The sequence below is a fragment of the Mustela lutreola genome, chromosome 17 (assembly GCF_030435805.1).
Source record: "Mustela lutreola isolate mMusLut2 chromosome 17, mMusLut2.pri, whole genome shotgun sequence".
Lineage (NCBI taxonomy): Eukaryota > Metazoa > Chordata > Mammalia > Carnivora > Mustelidae > Mustela > Mustela lutreola.
In genome coordinates this window covers 28,143,344-28,150,955 of record NC_081306.1, presented here as the reverse complement: position 1 = coordinate 28,150,955, position 7,612 = coordinate 28,143,344, and the positions used below count along the sequence as shown (strand labels likewise).

The 7,612-nt window shown below is 45.6% G+C and overlaps 1 non-coding gene across 1 annotated transcript; it reads left to right on the top strand.

Moving 5' to 3' along the window:
• The first annotated feature begins 2,217 nt into the window (after nt 1–2,217).
• On the top strand, nt 2,218–2,324 carry LOC131820180 (U6 spliceosomal RNA). The gene has a single exon (XR_009349499.1). It is a non-coding gene; the product is annotated as a U6 spliceosomal RNA (small nuclear RNA).
• Nucleotides 2,325–7,612: the final 5,288 nt, after the last annotated feature.

The following is a 7,612-nucleotide window of genomic DNA, read 5'->3' as shown; positions in this document are numbered from 1 at the left end:
AACCATGTATATACCTTAAGTAAACTAGTTCTGAGTTTTCAGTGGGTCATAATTACTGATCACAGATCACCATAACAAATACAATAATAATGAAAAAACTTGAAATATTGCAAGAATTACCAACATGTGACAGAGAGACACAAAATGAACAAATGTTGTTAGAAAAATGGTGGCAGCAGACCTCTTTTATACAAGATTGCTATAAACTTTCAACTTGTAAGAATGTGATATATGCAAAGTTTAATAAAGGGAAGCACAATAAAAATGTATGTATATATTATTAACTATGATCATCATGCTGTACATTAGATCCCCAGAACTTTTTCATATTATAGTTGCAAGTTTGTACCCTTTGACCACCTTATTCCACCCAGGTTCACCTCTTGTCAACTCAACTCTAAGTTTCCATTAGTTTGCCTTTTCCTCAGATTCTGTATGTAAGGGATATCATAATACATAAATTTAAAAAATATATACAATCTTTGAAATATTTCACTTAGTATAACGCCTTCAAGATCCATCCATGCTGTTGTAAATGGCAGTATTTCTTAATTTTTCATGGTTAAGTAGTATTCCATAGTATATTTTTACCATACTTATTTTATTCTTTCATCCATTAATGGATACTGAAGTTATTTCCATCTCTTGCTTAGAGTTAATAATTTTATAATAAACATAAGAGTGCAGATATGTCTTTGAACAGTGATTTCGTTGCCTTTAGATATATACCTAGAAGTGGGATTACTGAATCATATGGTAATTTTACTTTTAATAATATGAATAATCTCCATACTGTTTTCCATACAAATTTATATCCCTATCACAGTGCATAAGTTCCCCATTTTCCCCAATATTTACCAAAATTTGTTAGTTTCAATTTTTGGGTAGTATGTATTATAAGAGGTAGTAATATCTTGCTGTGTTTTTCAGAGGTAAACAACAACAACAACAACATAATGACTTTGCCCTGAGTTTTTTACGTTGAGCACTTTTTAATGCTCCTGTTGGTCATTTATATAACTTTTTTGAAAAAAAAAAGTCTATTGAGATCCTTTTGCTATTTTTTAAATTATATATATTTTTTCTATTTGTATCTGTTGGTTATTAACCTCTTTTCAGATATAAGATTTGTAAGTATTTTCTTACATTCTGTGGATTGTGTTTTCATTCTCTCTCTCTTTTTTTTGGCAATGCAGAAACTTTAGTTTGATGTAGTACCATTTATTTATTTTTGCTTTTTTTGCTTGTGTTTTTGGTCTGGTATCCAGAAAACTATTGGCAAGACCAATGTCAAGGAGAATTTGTCCTATGTTTTCCTTTAGGAAATGTAATGTAGTTTCATGCATAACCTTTAAGTCTTTAATTTATTTCAAGTTAAGACTTATGAGTGATATAAGGTTCCAGTTTCATACTGTTTATGTGACTATTCAGTTTTAAATATCATTTATTGAACAGACTATCTTTACCCATTACATATGTTGGCCCCTGTCAAATATTAGGTGACTGTATGAAAGGATTTATTTCTGGACTCTCAATTCTGTTCTACTTGTTTATGGGTCTGTTTTTATGCCAGTATACTTTATTGTTTTGAGCATGAGGGCTTTGTAGTATAGTTTCAAATCAAGAAGTGTAATTTCTCTTCTTCATTCTTTCTCAGAACTGCTTTTATTATTTGTCGTCTTTTATGGTCTCATATAAATTTTAGGATTCTTTACTTACTTCTGTAAAAAAATAATATTGGATTTTTTTTAAGATTTTTAATTTATTTATTTGACAGAGAGAGATGACAAGCAGGCAGAGAGGCAGGCAGAGAGAGAAGAGGAAGCAGGCTTCCTGCTGAGCAGAGAGCCTGATGCAGGGCTCGATCCCAGGACCCTGGGATCATGACCTGAGCCGAAGGCAGCGGCTTAACCCACTGAGCCACACAGGCGCCCCTAACATTGGATTTTTGATAGGAATTGGATTTACAGATGGTTTTCGGTAGTATGGACATTTTAACAATGTTAATTCTTGCCATTCATAAATATGAGCTATCTTTCCGTTTGTGTCTCCTTCAATTTCTTTATCAATGTCATAGTTTATGGAGTACAGATCTTTCATCTTCTTAGTTAAATCTATTCCTAAGTATTTTATTATTTTTGATGCTATTGTGAATTAGATTGTTTTCTTTATTTTTTCAGATAGTTCATCATTAGAGTGTTAAAATGCTCCTGTCTTGTGCTTACTTTGGCAGCACATATACTAAAATTGGAATGATGCAGAGAAGATTAGCGTGATCACTAAACAAGGATGACATGAAAAACTGGGAAGCATTCCATATTAAAAAGAAATGAAACAAAACAAAATTCTTGTCTGTTATATATTGATCTTGTATTTGGCAGCTTTACTAAATTTGTTTATTCAAAATTTTTTGTGAAGTTTTTAGGATTTTTTAACATGTAAGTTCATGTTATCCAAAAAAATAAAATTTTACTTCTTCCTTTTTTTTTTGGAGTCTTTTATTTCCTTATGTTCCTTGTTTCTCTGGCTAGGACATCCAGTAGTATGTCAAATGAGAGTAGTGAAAGTGGATACACTTGTCTTTTTTCTGATCGTTAAGGGGAAAACTTTCAAACTTTTTTGATTGAATATGAGATTAGCTCTGGGCTTGCAATATGTGTTTTCTCTTTAATAGATTTTTTAAATTATTTTTTAATTTTTTTTATAAACATATAATGTGTTTTTATCCCTAGGGGTACAGGTCTGTGAATCACCAGGTTCACACATTTCATAGCACTCACCATCACTCACCATAGCACTTGCCCTCCCCAATGTCCATACCCCCACCATCCTCTCCCAACACACCTCCCCCCAGCTACCCTCAGTCTGTCTTGTGAGATTCAGTCTTTTATGGTTTGTCTCCCTCCCAATCCCATCTTCTTTTATTTTTCTTTTCGTACGCCCCAAACCGCCTATGTTGCATCTCTACTTCATCATATCAGGGAGATCATAGGATAGTTGTCTTTCTCAGATTGATTTATTTCGCCATGCATAATATCCTCTAGTTCCATCCACAACATCACAAATAGCAGGATTTCATTTCTTTTGATGGCTGCATAGTATTTCATTGTACATATATACTACATCTTATTTATTGATTCATCTGTTGAAGGACATTTAGGTTCTTTCCATAGTTTAACTATTGTGGACATTGCTGCTATAAACATTTGGGTGCATGTGCCCCTTCAGAATGCCACGTTTGTATATGTAGGGTATATACTCAGTACTACAATCACTAGGTCCTAGAGTAGTTCTATTTTCAGCTTTTTGAGGCACCTCCACGCTGTTTTCCAGAGTGGTTGCACCAGCTTGCATTCCCGCGTACAGTGTAGGAGGGTTGCCCTTTCTCCACATCCTCGCCAGCATCTGTCATTGACTGACTTGTTCATTTTAGCCATTCTGAAAGGTGTGAGGTGGTATCTCATTCTGGTTTTGATTTGTATTTCCCTGATGCCAAGTAATGTGGAGCATTTTTTCATGTGTCTGTTGGCCATTTGGATGTATTCTTTGCAGAAATGTCTGTTCATGTCCTCTGCCCATTTCTTCATTGGATTATTTGTTCTTAGGGTGTTGAGTTTGATAAGCTCTTTATAAATTTTGGATACTGGCCCTTTATCTGGTATGTCATTTGCAAATATCTTCTCCCAGATAACTTCTGACAGTCATCTTTTGGCTTTGTTAACTGTTTCCTTTGCTGGGCAAAAGCTTTTTGATCTGAGGAAATCGCTATAGTTCATTCTTTCCCTTGCTTCCCTTGCCTTTGGCGATGTTCCTAGGAAGAAGTTGCTGCTGCTGAGGACAAAGAGGTTGCTATCTGCTCTCTCCTAAAGGATTTTGATGGATTCTTTCTCACATTATACTTCTTCACCCATTTCCAGTCTATTTTCATGTATGGTGTAAGGAAATGATCCAATGTCATTTTTCTGCATGTGGCTGTTCAATTTTCCCGACCCTAAAGCCAGCGGCTCCTTCTCTTCCCCGGGGGCGGCGTGCTGCGCCTTCCCCACACTTGCTCCTGGGGAGGGCGGTGACACAAGTGTGCAACCACGCTTCTCTCTCAAGCAGAGGGGATGCTAGGGCAAAGAGTATTTCGCTCCATGCGGGTATCTTCCAAACTGCTGTGGAGAGTAGCTCAGGCAAGCAGCAGCAGCATCCCCAAACCCAACTCTGATTTCCCAACGAATGCTGTGCTTTCCCAGGGGATATGCCCAGGCAAAGAGGCTTTCGCTGTATGCGGGATTCTCCCACCAAGGGACTGGGCTCAAGCAAGCAGCAGCAGCCGCAAAACACTTCTCAGCGAATGCTTTGATTTCTCAGAGGCTTTGGCTTGGAGCGAAGAGCACTTTGCCGCTGCTTCCTCAGAAAGGCTCCAGTCGCGTCAGGGAAGAAGAGCTGCAGGAGAGCTGGTGCCTCTTGGTCCTTGCTTACCCGGGCTCCATGTTCGCGTCCTGGGTTCACACTGCCAGCCCGATCTAAGGAGACACAGCCACCACCGTGCAGTAGCGTGCGTAGCCTAGGACGGCACTCTATGCACTACCATCTCTCGGTGTAGGCATCACTTGGCCTTTTACTCAGGCGCTCAGCAGGACTCGCGGACTAGGCCAGTGCTTTCCCGTCCTGAAAGGACGGTGACAGGATCCCTGCACACTGCCCTGTGCACTGAATAGGGAGTTTTGCGGGACTCCCCCTCTCCTTCCCATTAAACCCCGTGCCTCCTCCAAGCTTCCACATCCTGGTGGAATACGGCATCTGATGGCCAGTTCTTTCTGGGAGTTGTTTCTAGAGTTCAGGGTAGGCGCGTGGTGGCTAGCCCATGTCTCCATCACGGACAGGTGGCCAAGGAGCTGCTCTCTCCTTGAGCCCAAAGGCTTTCTGCATTGACTCCTTCCTCAGAGTGGAGCCCTTTCCCCTGCCCTAATTTTCCCGTCGTGACTCCTTAGCAGCCAGGCTTCCGTCGCTCTGCAGTGACAGACGTGTCCCTTAAGGCTCTTTCCACAGGCGCCACCGCGCTTCTCTCTCAGGCAGAGGGGATGCCCAGGCCAAGAGGATTTCGCTCCATGTGGGTTTATCACACCGTGCTGTGGATACTAGCTCCCGCAAGCAGCAGGCAGCATCCCACAGACCTGACTCTGATCCCAAAGAATGCTGTGCTTTCCCAGAGGGGATGCCCTGGCAAAGAGGCTATCGCTCTATGCGGGTTTCTCCCATCGTGCTGGGAATACTAGGCTAAGGCAAGCAACAATAGCAGCCCACAAAACCGACTCTGTTTTCCCAGCGACTCCTATGCTCTCGCAGAGGTTTTCAGCTTGGCGCAAACAGCACTTCGTTGCTGCTTCCTCAGCAAGGCTTTGGTCATTGGCTCTGTCTCGGCAGGGAAGAAGAGCCGCGAGAGAGCTGGTGCCTCTTGGGCCTTGCTTTCCCGGGCTTCAAGTTCGCGCCCGGGGTTCACCTTGCTAAGCCGAACTAAGCAGACACAGTCACAACCCTGCAGCAGCGTGCGCGGCCTAGCATGGCACTCTATGCCTATTACCTTCTCCTGGCCTAGGTAAGGCTTTGTCTTTTGCTCAGGCGCTCAGGCAGACTCGGCGTCTAAGCCAGTGACTTCAATACGGGAGGGAGGAGGCGACAGGATCTGTGCACAGGGCCCATGCACTGCGATCGGGAAATGTGGGGGAATGTCTCCACTCCTTCCCCGGCACACCCCCTGCCACCCACATAGCTGCCACATCTTGGTGGAAGACAGCATCTGACTGCCCGTTTCTCCATGGGGTTTTTTCTGCGAGTTCCAAGTATGGCACCTGGGGGCAAGCCCGTCGGCCCTTGGGACAGGTGGCCAAGGAGATGCTGTCTCCTTGGGACCAGAGGCACAGGACAGGCCTGCCTTCTGCCCAGACTCCTTCCTCAGAGTGGAGCACGCGCCTCTGCCCTAGTCGTGCCCTCATGTCTCCTTAGCAGACAGGCTTCCATCTCTCCGCACAGAGAGCAGGTGACACTTGTCTTGCCACTGGCCTGCTGTTCGTGCACAGCAGGCCATTCGGCTTCCCGAGCGTTTCCCGACCCCAAGACCAAGGGCTCCTTCTATTCCCTGGGGGTGGCGTGCTGTTCGTTCCCCACACTTGCTCCTGAGGAGCGCTGTGACAGACGAGTGCTACCACTCTTCTCTCTCAGGCAGAAGGGATGCTAGGGCAAAGAGTATTTCGCTCCATGCGGGTATCTTCCACCGTGCTGCGAAGACTAGCTCAGGCAAGCAGCAGCAGCATCCCCAAACCCAACTCTGATTTCCCAAGGAAAGCTGTGCTTTCCCAGGGGAGATGCCGAGTCAAAGAGGCTTTCGCTGTATGCGCGTTTCTCCCACGGCGAGACTGGGCTCAGGCAAGCAGCAGCAGCCCGCAAAACACTTCTCAGCAAATGCTGTGCTTTCGCAGAGGCTTTGGCTTGGCGCGAACAGCACTTCGCCGCTGCTTCCTCAGCAAGGCTTCAGTCGCGTCAGGGAAGAAGAGCTGCGGGAGAGCTGGTGCCTCTTGGGCCTTGCTTTCCCGGGCTCCATGTTCGCGTCCTGGGTTCACCCTGCCAGGCCGAACTAAGCAGACACAGCCACCACCGTGCAGTAGCGTGCGTAGCCTAGATTGGCACTCTATGCACACTACCATCTCTCGGTGTAGGCATCGCTTGGCCTTTTACTCAGGCGCTCAGGAGGACTCGCGGACTAGGCCAGCGCTTTCCCCACTGGAAAGGAAGGTGACAGGATCCCTGCACACTGCCCTGTGCACTGAACAGGGAGCTTTGCGGGACTGTCCCCTCTCCTCCCCCTTAAACCCCGTGCCTCCGCCAAGCTTCCACATCCTGGTGAAAGACGGCATCTGATGGCCAGTTCTTTCTGGGAGTTGTTTCGCGAGTTCAGGGTAGGTTCCTGGTGGCCGGCCCATGTCTCCACCACGGACAGGTGGCCAAGGAGCTGCTGTCACCTTGAGCCCAAAGGCTTTCTGCTCAGACTCATTCCTCAGAGTGGAGCCCTTTCCCCTGCCCTAATCTTCCCCTCGTGTCTCCTTAGCAGCCAGGCTTCCGTCGCTCTGCAGTGACAGACGTGTCCCATAAGGCTCTTTCCACAGGCGCCACCGCGCTTCTTTCTCAGGCAGAGGGGATGCCCAGGCCAAGAGGATTTCGCTCCATGCGGGTTTTTCAAAACGTGCTGTGGAGACTAGCTCCGGCAAGCAGCAGGCTTCCTCCCACAGACCCGACTCTGATTTCCTAAAGAATGCTGTGCTTTCCCAGAGGGGATGACCCGGTAAAGAGGCTTTCGCTCTATGCGGGTTTCTCCCATCGTGCTGGGAATACTAGGCTAAGGCAAGCAACAAAAGCAGACCACAGAACCGACTCTGTTTTCCCAGCGACTCCTATGCTCTCGCAGAGGTTTTCAGCTTAGCGCAAACCGCACTTCGCTGCTGCTTCCTCAGCAAGGCTTTGGTCATTGGCTCTGTAGCGGCACGGAAGAAGAGCCGCAGGAGGGCTGGTGCCTCTTAGGCCTTGCTTTCCCGGGCTCCAAGTCCGCGACCGGGTTCACCTTGCTAAGCCG